Source organism: Choloepus didactylus, chromosome 10, assembly GCF_015220235.1.
Source record: "Choloepus didactylus isolate mChoDid1 chromosome 10, mChoDid1.pri, whole genome shotgun sequence".
Lineage (NCBI taxonomy): Eukaryota > Metazoa > Chordata > Mammalia > Pilosa > Megalonychidae > Choloepus > Choloepus didactylus.
In genome coordinates, this window is record NC_051316.1 from 93,914,371 (window position 1) to 93,934,509 (window position 20,139).

General features: G+C 54.9%; 1 protein-coding gene across 1 annotated transcript in view; it reads left to right on the top strand.

Moving 5' to 3' along the window:
- NIBAN2 (niban apoptosis regulator 2) overlaps nt 1-20,139 on the top strand; it is a 58,665-nt gene that overhangs the window by 14,409 nt on the left and 24,117 nt on the right. The gene's annotated exons all lie outside the window — the stretch shown is intronic.

Below are 20,139 nucleotides of genomic sequence, written 5' to 3' on the forward strand. Positions count from 1 at the left end.
ACTGAGCCTGGGTCCTGGTCCTGGCGGGTGGGTCAGGCCCGGCGGTCCCTGCTGCCTGAGAATCCATTCTCAATCTGGCCCTGTCCCCATAGAGCTCACGCTCCAGTGGGAGAGACACAGTGAACAGGAAATTACCCGTCAGTCATTGATTAAATATCAGGGAGGGCAAAGTGTCATGAGGAAATGGCCATCCTGCCCTGAGAGCATGCGTGTGTGGGTCCCTGTGCTGGGCACGTGGGAGCACCATCCCGTAGCACCCCCACAGCCCTGCCTGTCTGATGCCCTCCCATCACTGAAGAGGGAACAGGCTCCTGGGGGCCAAGTGACCCGGCCAGGCTTGCACTGAGCAGGCGGGAGAGCTGGGACCTGACTTGGGTTCACTGAGAAAAGCCGCTATCCTCAGACTGGGCAGCAGGAGGGAGGCTTGGGTCTACAGCCAGCTGGGCTCAGGGGTGGGTGGCCCTCAGCTGCATTTTAGGATGAGGCACCTGGGCCTTGGGGTCTGGATAACTGCATTGCCGAGCTGGGCCTTTAGCTCCTGAATTCCTTTCTTTGTGTGTCCCTAGACAGAGAAACATGGGGTAACTAAAGCACTGGGCCTTCTGCAGGAGAGACAGGAAATGGCTGCCCAATGTGGGGGGATCCTCCCCACTCCCCAACACTGCTACATGCCAGAGCAGAAAGATGGCCCGAAGCTCCTGGTGAAACCCATGCAGCCATTCCACACCGGGAATCTATCCTAACATAACCAAAAGGAGACGTCTTAACAGGAAATGCATTGGTTAAAACAGAAAAACAAATAAAAAATGCACAAAAAGGAAACTGTCCATCAATAGGGTATTGTTCAATGGAATAATATGTAGTCTTTAAAAGTGAAGATGGAGTTCCTTCTGTTTGTCTGAAAGTGTACGTGTCAGTATAGGCATAGAAAATAAATAAGGAAAGAAAGCCAAACTGTAGGTGGAGATTATTTTTTTTAGGTGGTAGGATAATGGATTATTTAATATCTTTCTTTATTCTCTTCTGATTTTTTCTCTCTCTTTTTTTTTTAACAGTGAATGTGTTATTACTTCTAAATCCTTTTCCTTTGACCTCAGAATCTGAGTGGCCTGGCCTGGTGAGGGCCCTGAAGGAGGTGCAGGGCACAGTGAGGGCTTGGGGAGGAGAGGGAGAGGGCGGGGAAGCCTTCAGGAGGAGGCATTTTTGAACTGGGTCTCAAAGGACAGGATGGTTTGGCCCCCAGCGTTGGGATACGGGCAGTTGGGAGTGGCCTGTGCATGGAGGGGAGCTGCAGGGACTGTGGCTAGAGAGAGGCAGGAGCCCATCTGACGTGGCCCTGAGTGCCAGGCAAAGGGAGTGCAGAGACCTTTCCCATCTGTACTGTTAGCTGGACTTTTGAGAGAGGATTTTACCCCTGCTACTATTAAAAATAGCAGTAAGTATTTATTGGGCATCTATTCTGGGCCCAGCCGGGGAGGTGCCTGTGTCTGGGAGAGGTATGGGACTGTGGTGGTTTGAGCCGGAGATGATGGGTTGATTCCACAAACACTGAGTCTCCATGCCAGGCAGTGAGGGCCCGGGTGTGGGTGAGGGCAGCAGAGTAGGCTCCTGTCTGACTGGAGTCCCATGAGGCCTCCAGCCCTCGGATGTCCCTGCTCATTGCTCTGGCCCGAACATGGCCCTGGGCCCCAGGGTGACATGGAGGGGTTGCTGGGCACTTGGTGCTGGACTTGAGTGGCTGAAGGTGTTTGAAGCAGGAGATTGGACGCTGAGGGTCCCTTTTGGAAGAGCTCAGGGCTTCCCCTCTGCCAGTCTTCATTGTGACCTCAGCACTCTGTGCCTTTATTTCCCCATCTGTAAAGTGGGGAGGGTCGTAACTGCCTTTCAGAGTGAGCTTAATGAGGATGCCTGCCTGCTCAGCGAGTGCTCAACAAAAGGGCTTCTGCAGTTTGTTACTGCAGAGGAGAGGCTAAGCCTACTTATAACTGTGCCTAAGAGTCACAGAGAACCTCTTTTTTGCTCACCTGTGGCCTGTCTCTCTAAGCCCACGCGGCAGGTAAACACACTGCCCTCTCCACTATGTGGGACATGACTCCCTGGGATGAGCCTGGACCTGGTATCGTGGGATTGAGAAAGTCTTCTTGACCAAAAGGGGGAAGTGAAATGAAATAAATTAGAGTTTCAGTGGCTGAGAGATTTCAAATGGAGTTGAGTGGTCACTCTGGAGGGTATTCTTATGCTTTATATAGATATCCCTTTTTAGTTTTTAGTGTTGGAATGGCTAGAAGGAAATTCCTGAAGCTGTCGAACTGCAACCCAGTAGCCTTGATTCCTGAAGACAATTATATAACTATATAGCTTACACGGTGTGACTGATTGTGGAAACCTTGTGGCTCATACTCCCTTTATCCAGTGTATGGACAGATGAGTAGAAAAATGGGGACAAAAACTAAATGAAAAATAGATTGGTTTGGGGGGAAGGAATGTTTTAGGTATTCTTTTTACTTTTACTTTTATTTTTATTTTTGGAGTAAGGAAAATGTTCAAAAATTGATTGTGGTGATGAATGCACAACTATATGACGGTACTGTGAACAATTGATTGTACACTGTGGATGATTGTATGGTATGTGAGTATATCGCAATAAAACTGTATTAAAAAAAAAAGCTTCTGCACTGGAGTTCAGTGCCGCTGCTAGGGGCGGACTTCCCTCTGGGAGGAGCTGTGGCAGCCTCCACTCTAGTGACAGGATGGTGTTGGGTTAGGTCCTCAGCCCTGAGCGCCAACCTTCCTCTTCAAGCCACCCACATGGGCTCCCACCTGCCGATGTCTGCCCGAGGCCAGGTCCTGAGGCCAGGAACTCACAGCCTGGACCTTTCAGCTTTGAGCTTCCTCAGAGCTCCCCTTTAATATTGTTGTTGTTACGTGCGTAATGTCAGGGAAATGAGAAAATACAGATAAGTAATAAGAAAATGAAAATCACCAGTCCTACCACCCAGAAATAACGACTTTTGGACATTTTCCTGATGCATAATCTGCTCCTCCGTGCCCACGTGTCATTCCTCTACAATTTGTTGAATGCCTACAGAATTTCCCATTATGCCCCAATACTCTATTTTAACTTGCACTGCCAAGTCCCTATTGTTGGACCCTTGGGATGTGTTGGACAGCCTTAATTGTTGCCGTAGGACTGGGCCATTGATTCCACCACCGTTTGAGTGCCTGCTTGGGGCCAGGCCGTGTGCCGGGTCGGGGGGGCCAGGCCGTGTGTCCAGGTTGGGAGGGAGGCGCGTGTGGTCCTAGAAGGTCTGGAAGGATAGCCCGGCCTGGAACACTGCAGAGGCGGGGAGGAGACGCAGCTTTGGGAGCCCAGGGAGCAGCACCTAACCCAGACAGAGAAGGCGTGTTGGAGGAAAGGATGTCCAGGGTGAGACCTAAAGGGTGAAGGAGGCAGAGGGGCTGCTGTGCAAAAGCCCTGTGCTGACAGTGCAGGTATTTGGGGAAACCAGAAGTTGGTAGTTTTACTGTGGTTCTTGCCGGCCGCAGCAGCAGCAGCACCTCTGTGCATGACACTTTTTGTAGCTGATTTTCCAAGTGCTGGTATATGTCTCTTTGTGGGGCGAGGGTCGTTAGCTTCATGTCTTCTAATGGGGTTCACAGAAGCAGAGTGACGTGCCTGCCCCGGGGGAGCATCTGGCAGAGCTGGGCCCGGGACACAGGCCTCCTGCCTCTCGGTGTACCGTCCTTTCCCCCTGCGCCAGCCCAGAGAGAGCAGAGGAGGCTCAAGTGTAGGTTCTGCCCAGCTCCAATTTCATAGGCCCTGTGCAGGTGCAGTGTCATTTGACAAAATCTGCTGGAAGAGGAAACTGAGGATCAGAGCTTAGGTGACGGCCTCGGTTTGCGTGACAGGATGGTGACCTTTCTGCTGCTGATGTGTGACCTTGGGCTGGCCTGAAGGAAGGCCCTGCCCATTGGGCTGTCCGGGGGTTGGAGAGCCCCTGGCTGACACTGCCCTAGTGGACTGGGAAGGGTCTGTCCCCAGGCTTGAGTTAACCTTTCTGGGAAAACCCCATCCTCCTCCTGTGACTTAAGATGCCTGGAAGACTGAACTGAGGGGCTCTGCAATCTCATACAGCCAGTGAACAGATATTTATGTGCTAGATGCTGTACTAGGCTCTGGGGATATGTCATGAATAAGGCAGATAGGGTCCCTGCCCTTGGCAGGAAATAGACACTAACCAATTAATTATTAAAGGTAAGTTGTGCTAATGACTAACGGAGTTCTGACCTGAATGTGGGGGTGGGGGTGGTGACAATCAGGGACAGTGCCTTTCACTTCCAGCCGGGTGGAGCTCAGGATCAATTTGATCAAGGCCAGACAATGGCCTCCCTTGGGCCCACCGGTGTGGGCCTGTGTTGGGAAAGGAATGTTGTCTTGTGTTACAGTTGGAGAGCATCAGGGCCTTAAGGACCCAGTGAAATGGAGTCCAGCCCCTCATGGGACAGCTGAGGAGACAGAGAGCTGGGAAGGGCAAGGGACTTCCTTCAGCGACTATCAGGGGCCCTGACTCAGGACCCAGCACTCTTGGCCCTGCATTGCTGCCTGCATCAGATCAAAGAAAATGTTTCCTGAGCTCTTCCTGCAGGCTTCGTGCTGCACTGCCCAGGGGTGGGGAAACAGGGGCCCTTCCCACTCACAATCCAGGGACTCCCTGGGGAAGCAGACAAGGAACTTGGGCCTGGGCTGAGACCAGCGTGTCCCATGAAGCACAGATTGGGCCATGCAGGCGCCTGGCACAAGGCAGCATGAGGCTGGCCGGACCCCAAGGAGGTTTCTACTTGCACCTCCTCTCTGGCCACCTCTGGAGCCTGAGGAGACCTGCAGCCGGTGACCCAAGGGTGGGACAGGCAAGGCAGTCTTTGTTATTAGAATAAACTTTCCATCTTCTATCTGCATAAAGCCTCCCATCCTGAGGATCTAGCATTCCAGCCCAGGATTGGGTTTCCTTCTGGCCCAGCAGCAAGCACATGAGGCAGTCTTCAGATTGGCTCCCCCACCCCTCCGCACCCGCCTTCTCTCCCTCCCTGGCTTCAAGAAGGCAGGAGCCCTCCCTCTGCTCCCCACCCTACCCTCTTGCCCTCAGCAGCTGGGAGCCAGAAGCTGCCTCCAGGAGATCGTGGGGGGTGGCGGAGGGTGGAGGGGGAAGGTGATGGGTGGGCAGTGAGGAGTCTGACTCAGGGTCCACAGGGACGATACCTGGCTTGGGCTTAGCGGAAGTGACACTGGATTGACAGGCACTCATGTAAGGAAATGTGTGGGGTTTGTGCGTCTGTGTTTAGCCCTTTTCTGTTAGCGTTGGGCCATGATGACTGGCACTAATACAAACAGCAGCTGGCACTGATTGGGCTCTTATCACACGCCACTTTATTCAGTCCTCATAACAGCTCTTTGGGGTGGTACTTTTTTTTACCCCCATTTTATGGATCAAGAAACTGAGGCTCAGGAAAGTTAAGTGTCCTGCTCTGTGGTTGATGGTAGAGAGGGTGAGTTTGTCTGGTCCCAAAGCTCATGTTTTTACTGCCGCCCTCTCTCCTGGGACCGGATTCTCTCCACAGCCTCCATGCCAGTTGGCCCTCCGGCCTCTGCTTGCACCCCTCAAGTTACTGGGTTGCCCCCCATCTCTTAGGTCACCCACCCCCACCAGGGAAGCCCTGGAGTCCTGTCCGTCTTGAGAACAAGCTCCAGCTTGGCATGGACATTATGAGGCTGGGCCCCCCAGTGTCTGTTTTCCCAGGGGATTATCCAACTCCTTGGTTTGGGGAGAAGAGCTAAGTCCTCCCTCCTTTCCCTGAGCAGCCCCTGAGTACCTGGTACTCAGCCCCTTATAGCTCCTTTCATCAAGTACTAAGCCTCACACTTATGGATGAAACCCTAGAAGTATTTTCATTAGCATTGATTGGCAGGTCTTAGTGCAATAAAACAAGAAACAGACATGGGAAGTACAAAGGCTGGATACCCAGAAAGCAAGACACACGTGGGCCCTGGCCTCGGGAGTTCAGGGCGTGGTGCCGACAAAGCGTTTTTTCTCTAGTCTCTCCCTTTAGCCTTATCCTCTTGTGAGGCTGGCTAAAGGAAGTGGAGGCTGGGAGAGAAAAGGAACTTGCCCAGGACCGCACATGAGTTGGTGACATAAATGAACAAGGACTCGCGGCCCTTGTTTTTCCCTGCCAGTGTCATCTTGGTGATGACAAACCAGCGGCAAAGCAGCTCAGGGAGGGAAGCCGGAGGCAGGAGCACGGTCCGCTGGGCTGCCAAGCAGTTTGGTGGTGTGTGGTTCGGGTGTTTGCTCTCAGAAGTCTTCATCGATGTTTCTCTCTCCACTTCTCCTTTGTGATTTGTTAACCTCTCAGACGACTCAAGGGACCAGAAAGATTGGACCCCAAAGCTGCTACCTTCCTCTCCCCTGGCTGGCTTGCAAGGGGACCAGGTAGCTGCTGTTCCTATCCCCTTTTTTGTGGGTCGTTTTTGTGGCATGAAACACGTCACCAGGCCCCACCATTGTCACTGGTGGATACACTGAGGGGCTCCTGAGTGCTTGTTAAAAACCCCGCTGCCCACCCTGACTGTGCATCCCCCGGCCACCAACACTCTGGCAAATGGAATGTCTTTCAATTATCCAGTTACTATCGTTGATAACACAAACCCCATTTGCCCAGGCTCCGTGGATTTAGTCATTTCATTGACTCCTTAGGACAACTCAGCGAGGTGGGTGCTGCTGCTCTTCTCATTTTACAGTGGAGGAAACTGAGATTCAGAGAGGTTAAGCCACACGCTCAAAGCCTCCAGCCAGTGAGTGGCAGAGTCTGTATTTGAACTGAGATCTGATTCCAGAACCTTGACACTGTATTCCTTGAAAGTGCCCTTCTTGACGCAGAAGGTGCTCATGAATATTGGTGGAACGGATTAATGCTTTTCCGCGTGTCTGAATCTTTGCATTTCCTGTGTCTCCTGCCTGGTACCCCCCCCCCCCAGCCCTCCTCCTTAGTGAGCACCTCTTCATCTCTCAGGTGCTGCCCCTTCTGGAAGACTTCGTTGACCCTGCAGTTTGGGTTAGCTGCCCCTCCTATGGGTTCCAGTGGCCTCCCATGCTTCTCCTAGTTGGGGCACTTATCACACCCCAGTGTAGTTTTTTATTGACAGTCTCTCTCCATGATTAGACCTGGTGTCCTCTTGATGGCAGGGGGAGTCTTGCTCACTCCTCAATGCCCAGTGCCCGTGGCTGCTGAGTGAATGAGTGAGAACAACACAGAACCTTTCTTGGCTGGCAAGATGAAACCTCCGAGATCCTCACCTGACCTTAGTTCTGCTGCCAGCTTCCATTTTGGCCTGCCCTGAAGACCAAATTCTGTCCTCAGGCCCTGCCTCTTGGATAATGGGCAAGGGCTGGGTGGTGATGCTGGCTGCCAGGAAGGGTTCTGTCAGCAAGTTCTGCCTGGGCATCTTAAGGTCCACCTCCGGGCTGGACCCTGAGAGGAGAGTTGCTGGTGGGTTCTAAACAGGCCCAGGACAGGGTCCTAGACCCATGCTGGGCACCCACTGGTGTGTGTGTGCCATGGCAGAGCGCCCTGGGTCCCCAGCCCAGCCTCTGCCCCGGACTCTTGGCTGAGAGCAGGGATGTGTCAAGGACACCTGGGACGTGGCATGGGGATGCTCCCTGGGGCCTAGGGGAGTTTTGACAGGTGGCCAGGCCTCAGGTTAAAAGGGCTCAGGCTCCAGTGGGGCTGAGGACGAGAAGAAAGGCGTGCAGGTGAGGTGTGTTGCTGAGGAAAAGTGAACAGAAAGGGGTAACTGAAAAGTCAACAGAAAGGGGTAACTGGGTGTGAGGGGGACGGTAGTTATTGTTTATGAAATTACTGGCTGTCATAGATCAACCTCTCCCTCTGTGCCAAGCAAGCATGACTGATCCTGGTGACAACAACCCTGGGAGGTGGAAGCTATAATTATCGCCAGTGTACAGAGGGGAAGAGTGAGGTTCGGAGAGGTGAAGCCTCTGGACCACAGGGCTGTGATTTGTTCCCAATGTCTCGCTGCTCTTGGGGAAGTTGAGCAGTGGAGCAGGGGAGTGTACAGTGCGAGGTGGTGAGTCCTCCTGGGGTGTCTTACAGCTCTGGGGGGTTCTCCAGGCTGCCCTGACCCCTCCCTGCTCTACATGGCTCTGTTGGCCTTGGGCATGGCCTTGATCATTACAGGATGGTTCAGGACACTGGCCTTGGAGCCGAACCCCGAGACACACAGCTGAGTGCTCCCTGGAGTAGAAGTGGGCATGGCACTGCCCTCCCCGCCCCATTTTGTGGCAGGCCTGGGTGGTTGTAGGCAGGCCTGTCCTGCCCTGGGTGGGTGACACTGCTGCCCACAGTGTGCATGGGGCTTGGCATCCCCTCTCCACCCTCCCAGCTTGGGTCGGTGTTCCCAGAGAGCAGGACGCCTGAGTCCTGGGCTCCTAGAACAAGCCACCGACTGTAGGCTGTGGGCCTGGGGTTCCTGGCAGGCAGCAGGCAGAGAGGGAGGGCCGGAGAGGGGATGAGAGGGCTTTTGTTTCCCTCTGTTTGTGTCAAGATGGGAATCGACTTCCTCCCACTGAGAAGGCCTCTGAGGTGTAAAGGAAAGGGCAGCCCCAGGCGGGCGGGTCTTCAGTCTGCCCTTTTTTGGCATTTTCTCTGGGCCTCCGCCTCGGCCACCTCCCTCCCCACACCCTTCCCCACCAGACCTGTTGTCCCTGAGCCTTGGTTAAATATTTGCTAACTGAGAAGAGTTTTAAAGCCAGCTTTGTGAGAAATCCCAGTGGGCTTGTGAGGGCTCTGCCTGCCGCTTTGCCCCAAATCTGCCTTCAGGATGGGGTGGCTGTGCTGGCATCTGAACTGGGATGACCTTCTACCCAGCAGAGGCTGATTTTGCTCTTGTTTATGCAGCACCACACCTGGGCCAGGTGGGAGCTGGTCCTGGGGAGGAATGGTGAACAGGGTCGCTGTGGGCAGTCAGTATTGAGGGAGCCATGTGAGAGTGCCAGGGAGAAGCCCAGGAGCTGTGGGAGTGGAGCCTGGGGGACCTGGGTATTCTGGGGTGGGGTCCTGAGAAGGTCACACGTGGGCCTGGCCAGGTGGAGGGGCTGGGTGTTGGATGGCTTCAAGCTGTGAACCCACAGATGCCAGTTTCCTCCCCTGGGTACTAAGGCCCCACTGACTTCTTTCTTCCCATGCTGATCCCAGAGGAGCTGGGTCACTTGGGCAGTTTCCTCTCCATTCCCCCAGCCTCACTTTCCCCATCTGTGCATTGGAGAACTTGGACTTCGTCTCAGAGGGCCCTTCCCAGGTCCAGTGTCCTGTTGTCAGCATATGTGATTGGCTCGCGAGTGAGGGAACACTCAAGGTGGGGGTTCCGCCGTGTGCCGAAGGTTGAGATGAGTGCAACATGCATGTAGAGGGCTCACCTGCCTTTGGATGGCTGCTTCTAACAACCAAAGCCACAGCCTCCTGAGGACTCACTGGTCTCCTGAGGATCCCCAGCCACCTTGTGAGGTGGGGGGACAACCATAATACCCCATTTTACAGGTGACAAAACAGAGGCCCAGAGGGGTGATCACAGCCCCAAGCTGTTCGGAGCTCAGGGCTTGCTTTGTGCTCAGAGCTTCGCCATGGAACACACCTGTGCTGCAAGAAGCCCATCTGCTCTCCCAAGGGTGCCTACCTGCCCCTCCTGCCCCCTCAGCACCTACCAGGCACCTTCCCTGTGTGAGACTCTGTGTTGGGTGCAGGATATAGAGGTGAGCAGGGTGCCACCTCTGCCCCTCAGGGGCTGCCAGTCGAGTGGGGAATGTCCTGGCAGAGTCCACAACTACTACTGAGCTCCTCGTGGGCTGGTTTCACTCCTACCTGTGTGATGCTGGGCAAGTCACTTGACCTCTCTGAGCCTCACATTGCCCATTTATAAAATAGGTATAACGATCCATCTCTCCAAGTGTTGTAAGGGTTAAATGAAATCATGTGGAAGCTAATTGTTAACATGTACCTGGAGCCGCCTCTGTGCCTGGCACTGGCTAACTGTTACATGCATGATCTCATACTGCAGTTATTATTATAATTATATGCAATTGGCACTGCAAAACGCCGTGACAGAGGAGATGATTTTTGAGTAGGGCCTTGAAGGCTGGCTAAGCTTTTGAGTGGAAATGAGGGGAAAGGGTGTTCTGGAGGGCACAGCAGAGGTGGAAGCAGGGAGGTTGGAAATGCCTGCTGTGTCTAGGAAATAGCCTGGGGAGGGAAGGGGAGGGAGTTGGGGTTGAGATCAGGGTAGAGCTTGGATTCGAGTCTGTGTGCCCGGCAAGTCCCTAGTCTCCAGGGGCATACAGACCTGCTGCCATCGCAGTCCAGCAGGAGCCTTGGCAAAGCGCTTCCTGTGTTGTTTCTCAGCCCTTGGACTTTAGGGTGGGTTTAAACCCCCAGCTTTGACCCTGGCTCCTCCACTTGACAACCAGCTGACCTTGGACAAGTCACTTGGCTTCCCAGCCTCTGTCTCCTCAATGAATGATACCTGTACCCACCCCCTGGGGCCACTGTTGGGGCTCACTGCTACAATGTGGGGAACCCCCTGTGGAGTGTCTGGCCCGCTGGCTGAGTTAGGTGTCCCTGGCCTTGTGCCTGCTGAGCTGTGCTATGTTAGGTAGGTTCCTTACCTGCTCTGTGCCTCTGTCCTCATCTGTGCACTTGGAGGATGACAGAATCTCCCTCCTTGGCCCTTTGCACAGAGCTGGCATGCACAGGGCCAGGTGCTCTCATTATCAGGCCTTTGGCAGCCTGGGGCTGCCTTGTTTAGGGGGAGAGGATTTTCCATTTTAATAACTGGTGCCAGGGAAGGGTGACCCAGCAGAGGGTCCCTCCAGGGCACCTGAGGCCGGCAGGGAGAGAAGCCTTGTGGGTGGCAGCCACCTTCTCAAGGAAGAAGGATAGCTTTGTGCATGTTCCCTCGTCGCCGGGACCCAGCCAAGGCCCTGGTTGGGCATAAACCTCCTTTCTGTGCTGAGGAATCTCTGGGGTGTGTGTGGGGAGCATTATTGCTCGGTGGGGATGGCGGCTCCCTGCCAGGGGTGGCCCGGATTCAAGGTCGCTGCCTTCTGGCCCCTTGCTCTGGGCTTCCTTCCCTCCTGCTGTGTCCCAGGCTCTGTCCCAGGTGTGGTGGGTACTGCCTGGGAGAGTCAGACCAGGAACAGGCCTTTCTCCACTGCTTGAGCAACTGGGCAGGTGGCTGTGGCAATAATTGGGGGCACCCCCCCAGCCTGGGGACTTTCCAGGGAAAGGAACAGCTCAGTGGAAAGCTGAGGAATGAGCTCAGCAAAGAGGAGGGAGAAGCGTTCCAGACCAGGTGAGCAGGCTGTGCAAGTCCTGGCAGCAAAGGAAAGGAAGCAAGGGCCAGACCACTTAGGGCCCTGGGGGGTGGGGTGGGGGTGAGGGGGTGCTAGGGAGCTCGGCCTCTGTCCCGGAGGCAGTGGGAGCCATGGAAGGTTTTTGAGCACAGGAGGTTCAGGTGAGAGCCTTGCTGCAGAAAGATCCCTCTGGCTGCTGTGTGTGGGAAGGATTGGAGGAGCCAGGGATGGAGGTGGTAGAGGTTTGGGGACCGTGGCAGGCATAAGATGGGCATAGGCTGGCTGGAGGGCAGCCACCAGCGGTGCAGGCAGGGAGAGCTGTATTTACTGGCTTTCTATGGGCCATTTAGTCAGCTAAAAGCTCCCTCAGCCTGATGGTCTTGTGCTGGTGAGCAGGGCATGGCAGGGAGGGGAATGGAACAGGGCCTGCCCCTCTCTAGCAAGGTTCCAGCGACCTGCCATTGCTGTGCAGGTGACTTGAGTGCATCCTCTCTTCGAGGGCTGGCTCACAGGGCCACCCTGGATCAGTCCCTTGCCCTCTCTGGGTGCTCGTCCCCCTTCTGGACAGGCCCCCTCTGACTTTGGCTCTGAAGGGTTCCCAGCTGTTGGTTTAGGCTCTTCCTGTGGGCCAGCTGCCTGCACCGCCTCCCCTGCTAGCTGATGGAACCTGCCATTACCCACTCCTCCTGGTGTCCCACCTTGCTGACAGGGCCACCCACAGGGCCAGTGCTGCGTGGAGCTCCTGCCCAGTCCAGGAAGGTGGGGAGGGAGGTGGATCTGCCCAAACTTTTATTACCTGGTGAACTGTACACTCAGACTATTCTGTGTCTGCTTCATTTATAAGCTGTGTATCCCTGGAGAAGTCACTTGACCTCTCTGAGCCTCAGTGTCCTCTGTAAAATGGCGACAATGCATGAAATGTGCAAACGTGTAGCACCATGTCTGGCACAGAGGAGACACTGAATAAACAGCCTCTGCTATTATGTGTCAATATCGTTAATAGGAGTGGTGAGGAGAAAGGCTCTGGATCAGGCACCTGGTGCCAGGCACACTAACCCAGTTCCACTGGGGACATGTTGTGTGACCCCAGGAGGGTGTCACCACCTCTCTGGACCTTGAGTTTTCCCTGCCACCCCAGGTAGACAATGAGGATGGTGGCACTTTGGACAACTCCACAACACAAGGAAACTGAGTCTCTGCCCCCGCTCCTCCTCTCTGCTGCTCCCTCCGTTCTGGGATGGGTGGGGTTGGTGTCTTCCATGCCTCTTTTTCTCCTGCCCCCCCCCCCCCCCATTCCCCAGTGTTCTGGGAACCAGGCAGGCAGGTTCTGGGCCTGCCCCACCCTGCAGAGTGCTGCTTGCCTGGTTTCAGTCGGCAAACCTCTCAGCCCTGAAACCCTGAAACTGGGCCTGGCCTTGTGGGTGAAGTGCGTCCCTGGAGCCCACTGGAGGGACCGGATGAGCCGGGGACAGGGTCTGGCACGGTTCCCTCAGCTCAGGCCAAACCAGGTACAAGTGACCTGAAGCCCCCATGGTTGACACGAGGCTGAAGGTGATCTGGGCTGGAGATCATCCTCCTCTTCTCCATGCTCACAGCGTAGAGTGGGCTTCTGGGCTCAGGCTCTGGGATCCCCTAGGCTCAGGTTCAGATACTGCCTTTGATGCTCCCAGCCGAGGGACTTGGGCAGAGGGTCTCTGTTCTGCAATCTCAGTCTTCTTGTCCCCAGTACACCACCACCCGCCCCTGGGGTGAGTTGAGGATTCAGTGGGGATGGTCCGGGTGAAATGCCTCACTGGGAGGGCCATGAGAAGGCAAAGAAACTCCTTAGCTTGGCCTTTGAGGCTCTTTGAGGTCTCTCTGGGTCCATTGTCAGAGGGCCCCTGCATTTCTTCTTCCATCCTTGGCTCAGCAAGCCCCTTCTCCTCTTTCAGCCTCAGTTTCCGTCTGCACGGTGGGCCCAGGACTCCGCCCCTGCCACTCAGGCCCCACCAGCTCTTGCGGGCCCTTGCTATCTCACTCCAGGCAGGCACAGGAAGTAGCATGATCCTCAACATTGTCAGTTTGGAAAATCAGAGATTAACACTCTTCCGGCCTCCTTGGCCGCTGTTGGTATTGGTCCTGCGGGTGGGCTGGGCCGGGGGATGTGCAGCCTATTTCAAGCTCCTCTCCCAGGACAAGAGGCACTTTTTGAGCCCCATTAGTGACATGTGAACTCTGTCAAGACTAAGTACCTTAGATAGGTACTTAGATAGGTACTAGTGCCACTTTGCAGAGGAGGAAACAGAGGCTTGGAGAGGGGAGGTGACTTGTCCCAGTCACACAGCTAGAAGGGGCAGAGCTGGGTGAACGAGGGAAGCATGTGCATGTGGGGAGATGGTGCCCTGTTTGCAGGTGGGGTGGTGCTAAGTCCACTTCTCCCCCCGACTCCTCCCCTAGCCCTTCCATCCAGCCAGGTGAGAGCTGATTCAGCAGCAGCCTGGAGGAGGCACCGAGGCCAGCATCCGGGGGCCAGGGTAGCACTGATTAGATCATCGTTGCGATTTTAGATCAGCTGAGCTGACAGGGACCCACTCACCCATTTAACAGATACAGAAATTGGTGCCCAGAGAGAGGACGCGTAAGGATGCAGTAGATGTGAAGGTTTCCTGCCAGCTCTGATGACACTCTCCAGATGTGCAACCTTGGGAAAGTCACTCTGCCTCACTGAGGCTGTTTCCCCATCTGTAAAATGGGAAAAGTCACACCTGCTTTGCCTTCCTCTGGGGGCTGGGCGAGGACTCAGCAAGAGAACACAAATGCAGGGCTTTGTAAATTGTGGCTACGTGCAGCCTAAGAGGCTGCTGGGGGCTTTTCACACACAAGGCTCAAAGCCCACTTCTTTCCTCTTCCAGGTTATATGCCCTTGAGTAAGTCACTGGGTCTCCCTGAGCCTCAGTTTCCTTATCTGAAAAGTGGGGGGTGAGGAGACCTATTAGGATTCAATGAGCTGTCGAACATGCTCGGGGGATGGGTCCACCTGGTAAATTCTGGGAGTTCTGGAGGTAGAATTAGGAGGACTGGCTGGTGAGGGGACCCCTGTGATCCCAGAGGGTACAGCTCTTGTGAACAGGGCTCTGGCCATCTGGGAAGCGGAGCCTTCCTAAGATCCGCAGAGCTCCCCTTTCCTCAGCTGGCTTGCTTAAAGGCTCCACTCAGCTCCACCTCCTGAGTGTGTGTGCAGCTGTGTGTGTGTGCATGTGTGTATGCATGTGTGTGTCTTTTACCCTGGCCCCCATGTCCTGCACCCTCATGTTCCAGATGAGACACGGAGACGGAGGCAGTGGCTCCCTGAGGTTGTGGAGCCACGTGGTGGCTGGACACAGGTCAGGGCACTCAGCCCTGCTCCCAGAATTCATGGGCTGCCCCAGGCAGGCCCCTCCCACATCAGCCCCACGTGGGTGCTCGTATGTAGTTTTGTTGACTGACCCATGGGGTGAAATGGCCTTTCATGAGCCATTTAATTTTGACTGGGGTTTGGTTTATACACCTGTGGAGTGGGGATTTTTATTTACCTGTCCTCACCTCTGGGGCCATTTGAAGAATCTGGGGGTGTATTGTTGGCAGCGGGGCACAAAGGGGGACACTAGCAGAGGCTGAAGTTTAGGCTAAAGGAGCTCACGCAAGGTCCAGTGGGAGCCCTGGGTTCCTGGGTTTTCCTTGGACACACAGACATGGACCCACGGACATGCAGCACGCCTCTGCTCTGCCACCACCTCACCTTTGCCTGTGCCAAGCCTTCCTCCCTCCTCCTAGAATTGCCCCTTTTGTCCCAACTTTATCTGTTGAAGGCTACTCAGCATTATCAGAATTATTTTGTGATTTCTATGCTGGTTCTTAAAAAAAAAATCTTTGTTGTCTTTAAAAACTATAAAAGTTATACCTGCTAATAAAAATTTCAAACAATCTCTTACCCTTGTTATAAACTGAGCACGACTATAATTAGCAGTAACATTTATGAGGGCCCTGAGCTAAGTGCCTCCCATGCTAGCCCCGAAGTGGGTTCTGTTTGCCCGTTTCCAGAGCTCAAGGCTCTGGAGGGTTTGGCAGCAGGCAGGGCTGGTGTGGGGCCGGAGGGCAGGCCCTGTTCCTCTCCCCCATACCATCTCCCTCTGATGGCACCAGGTGAGTCAATGAGTCAGGGCAAGGAGGGAGGGAGGACTAGGGGAGAATTGGAAGGGGACAGGGCTGCCAGATGCCCTCAGGTTGCTCCGCCCCAGCGTCTCTGTAGTTCCCAGAAGCCAGCTGGGGCCTTCTGGTTACTGGCCCAGGACGCCCGAGGCCATCCCTGTCTCTGGAGTTGGGGCCGCGAGCTGTGCCCTGGGCAGTGGCTGGAGCTAGAACCAGGAGGGGGTCAGCAGGATGGGGCTCGAGCCCTGACCTCCTTGGCTGGTCCTGTGGCTTAGGTGAGCCCCTCACCCTCTCTGGCTCATAGTGCCCCTTGGGGTGGTGAGCCCTGGTCTCGGAGGCCCTGACCCCTATTGACATGTGCCCCAAATCCTTGGCACATGGTGTTTCCAGAGGCCGTGGGAGGAAACAGGAAGAGCTGGTGAAGTGTAGGCAGGTGTGGGAGAGAGGGACCATGCACAGATTGGAGTCGTGAAATCCCTCTGGCAGCTCCAGTGAGGTGGCCACTGCAGGGGTGGCAGGAAGGAAATAAGTGGGGTGCTGTACAGCATTTACAGGGAGGGGTCATGGAAGACCCGTGGCAAGGGGGGGTGGTGGTGCCAGGGCTGTTGTCCCTGAGCTCAGCAGGCCAGAGGAGTGGCCAGCCTGGCCCTGCTGCTGAGCCCCCCCAGCTCCACACTGCCAGCCAGGGGCCTCCTCCTGTTGCGTCTGCCCAGAGAGGCCCCTGGGTGCCCCAGCTGGGGCATCCCCTAATCAAGCCCTTTGCCAGCTGGGCCCTTCCCTCTCCTGCCTCTCTGAGTCCGGTGGCCTCTTAGGTTCCTCTGGGATGCGTGCCGAGTTGCCCTGCTACTCCTCGAGTCCTGTGTCACTTCCTTTGTACCAAGCACGTGGTAGTTCCTCCCAAGCTGTCTTAGGACATCTCACAAAAATGTGCTCAGCACTGCCTCTGCCAAGAAGCCCCCTGCAGCCCTGTTCCCTCCGTCTTCCCTTTCTGGCTCTCTCTTAGCTGCCAACCCGCTCTGAGCACACCAGTCCTGTGCTGCCTCCACACCTTCCTCTTAGCCCCTTGCAGAATGCCCTTGCCCCCACCCCTCACCTGACACTGCTGGTGTCCCGCTGCCTGCCCAGCTGCTTTCCCAGTCCTTATGGTGCAGATGGGCACTCGGTAACTGTTTGTCGACTGGGCTCCCCCCCCCGCCCATGCCCCACCACTGAGGCTCCAGTGGTGAGCAGGAGGGATCCAGGCCCCTTGTGGAGTTTGCAATCCTTAGAGAAATGTCAGCATCCCTCGCCATCCCCATCCATCTGGTGCCTGCATTCCGAGAGCAAGGTTGGAAGGAGAGAATCCCACACTTTCCCATCTGTTTGGTTCTGGAGTTTCAGATAGCAAAGGGTTTATCTGAAAATTGACCCAGCTCTATGTAGCTCTTGAGTTTGTATAGCAAGGCATGCCTGGAATTACAAGTAGGTAAAATCAGGGGCGCAGCCTCTGCGGTTTGTTTTTGGGGGTGCAGGACAGGTGGGGCTGGTCCCTTTTCCTTCTCTGTTAATTGAGGAGCCCCCCGAGTTTCTGCCCGTTCCCTCTCCTGTCTCCACCCTCCACTCCGACCTCCCCCATGCCCTGTGCCCGCCTCCACTGCTCCTGGACTCTGGTCCCACAGTCCCATGTGGTTAACTTGTCTGATGCATCCCAACAAATATACCTAGAATGAGTTTCATCCTTGCCCCCCACCTGCCCTGGCCCCCCTGGGCCCCCTGACTGCTTTGGGCCTGTAGGCAGCACTGACCTGCTGTGGGACTCAAACCTGAGCCTCATCCTCGCCTCCGGCTCCCGCCCTCACAGGCGGTGGGTCACTGCCTCCTGATTCTCACTTCCTCAGGGCTCCCCACAGCTTCCTGTCCAGCCTGCAGCCCCACCCGACTTGGTCCTTGACATCCCTTGCCGGGATGTTGCCTGGGCCTCCTCCTGGCTCGGTTTTGCCTGGCTCAGCTGTACCCTTCCAGCCCCAGGGGACCTTCTGTACCCAGCTACTCCCTGTCTGGATGCACCGTCCTGGGCTGTCCTGGAAGCTGAGAGCATGCCGTGGGATAGGCAGACCTGGGTGCGAGTTCTGACACAGGGTGGCAGCTTCCTCCTGGGCCTGCTCCCTCAGGGTTAGGGTGGTAGCTCCTGGCCAGCTGGGAGGTGGGGGTGTATGTGAGGGCCAGGTACACCAGGGCTGGGTCGGGCAGCCCAGGAGCCTTGAGGTCAGCGGGCACAAGCCTGCATTTTCAGATTGGAGACTGAGCCCAGAGAGGGGCAGAGCCTTGCCCATCCTGCCGGCCATGCTGGTAACACCTCCCGCTCTGCTGCCGCTGAGTGCCAGGGCAGAGCTGGGACAGAGCCTGGGGCTGCGGCTGCATGGGCTGGTGGCTGGGAACCCTGCTCTTGAGTCCTGGTTCTGCCAGCCTGCTCAGTCCTAAGACAGGAAAACAGTAGTGCTGACTCCTTAGGGTTTTCATGAAGATTCTTGGGGACTAGTAAAACTCATAGTTAACACTCAAAAAATGGTGGCTGATTGTGATGCTGATCCACGTCATAATCTCCCCTTATCTCCCTGTCCTTACCCTAGTCTCTCCCACCCCTTCCCCTGCCTCATCATTTCAAAACAGTTCCCATGGTCTCTGAGAGTGTTCTGGTAGTTTATGGTTTTTAAAAAGCAGGCATTCAAAGCAAATTCCTCATTTGTTCTCCCCTTCCTCCCTCCAAACTGGAATCTGGACAGACCTGCCTTCATTCCAGGAAAGGTCACAGGACAGGGGCTGATGGGCCAACCTGCCTCTGGAAAGAGTGCGTGCCTCCCCCCCCTCCTCTCTCCCGGTCCCTTCCCCTCTGTCAGCGAGACTGGGGGTTCTCCTCTCTAGGGTGTGGGGATGTGAAGGCTTCCACCCCTCTCCCCAGCCACCACCTCCTGGCTGGGCCCCGGGACTGCCTGCCAGCTCTGTGACTTTATGCCAGAGGCGTCACCTCTCTGGGTCTCTGCTCTCCTGTGAAGTGGAGCTGTTGGGAGGATTTAATGAGATGCTGTCCTAGCCGGTGCCCTTGGTGTCTGGAGACGGGCCATGCAGAGGCAGGTCATGGCAGCCGTTTCTCCTTGGAGGAAAGACCCGTCTTCGAAACCTGAACTCCAATGCTATCAGAGATGGCAGGGCCTGTCCGTTAGTGAGTCCAGCCTCTCGGTGTGCGGGTGGGAAACCGAGGCCTAGAGAGGGAGCTGCACAGTGAGCCAGTGCAACCCCCAGGGCAGGGCGCAGGCAGCAGCTTCTCAGGACCCGGAAGCCTCTTTCAAGGAGACGGCCCTCTCGTCGTGGGCCGTGTCCCTCTCCAGCCTCAGTTTCCTTCCTCTGTGATCCGGGATGCTGAGGCAGCAAAGACACCGAGGGCCAGCTGCGCGCTGGGTCACTCTGTTCAGAAGCTGCTTCAGCAGAAGAGAGCAGCCCGTGGAGGAAAACGGTTGTTAACTTGGTACATGGGAATGCTTATTATTATTTTTTTTTATCTTCATTTTATTGAGATATATTCACATACCACGCAGTCATACAAAACAAATCGTACTTTCGATTGTTCACAGTACCATTACATAGTTGTACATTCATCACCAAAATCAATCCCTGACACCTTCATTAGCACACACACAAAAATAACAAGAATAATAATTAGAGTGAAAAAGAGCAATTGAAGTAAAAAAGAACACTGGGTACCTTTGTTTGTTTGTTTCCTTCCCCTATTTTTCTACTCATCCATCCATAAACTAGACAAAGTGGAGTGTGGTCCTTATGGCTTTCCCAATCCCATTGTCACCCCTCATAAGCTACATTTATATACAACTGTCTTCGAGATTCATGGGTTCTGGGTTGTAGTTTGATAGTTACAGGTATCCACCACCAGCTACCCCAATTCTTTAGAACCTAAAAAGGGTTGTCTAAAGTGTGCGTAAGAGTGCCCACCAGAGTGACCTCTCGGCTCGTTTTGGAATCTCTCTGCCACTGAAGCTTATTTCATTTCCTTTCACATCCCCCTTTTGGTCAAGAAGATGTTCTCCGTCCCACGATGCCAGGTCTACATTCCTCCCCGGGAGTCATATTCCACGTTGCCAGGGAGATTCACTCCCCTGGGTGTCTGGTCCCACGTAGGGGGGAGGGCAGTGATTTCACCTTTCAAGCTGGCTTAGCCAGAGAGACAGGGCCACATCTGAGCAACAAAGAGGCATTCGGGAGGAGGCTCTTAGGCACAACCATAGGGAGGCCTAGCCTCTCCTTTGCAGCAACCGTCTTCCCAAGGGTAAAACCTATGGTAGAGGGCTCAACCCATCAAACCACCAGTCCCCTATATCTGTGGTCATGTTAGCAACCATCGAGGTGGGGTAGGCCAATACCCCTGCATTCTCCACAGGCTCCTCAAGGGGGCACTACATCTTTTTTTTCCTTGTTTTTCTTCTTTTTTTTTTTTAACTTTCCCTTCTTTTTTAAATCAACTGTATGAAAAAAAAGTTAAAAAGAAAACAAACATACAATAAAA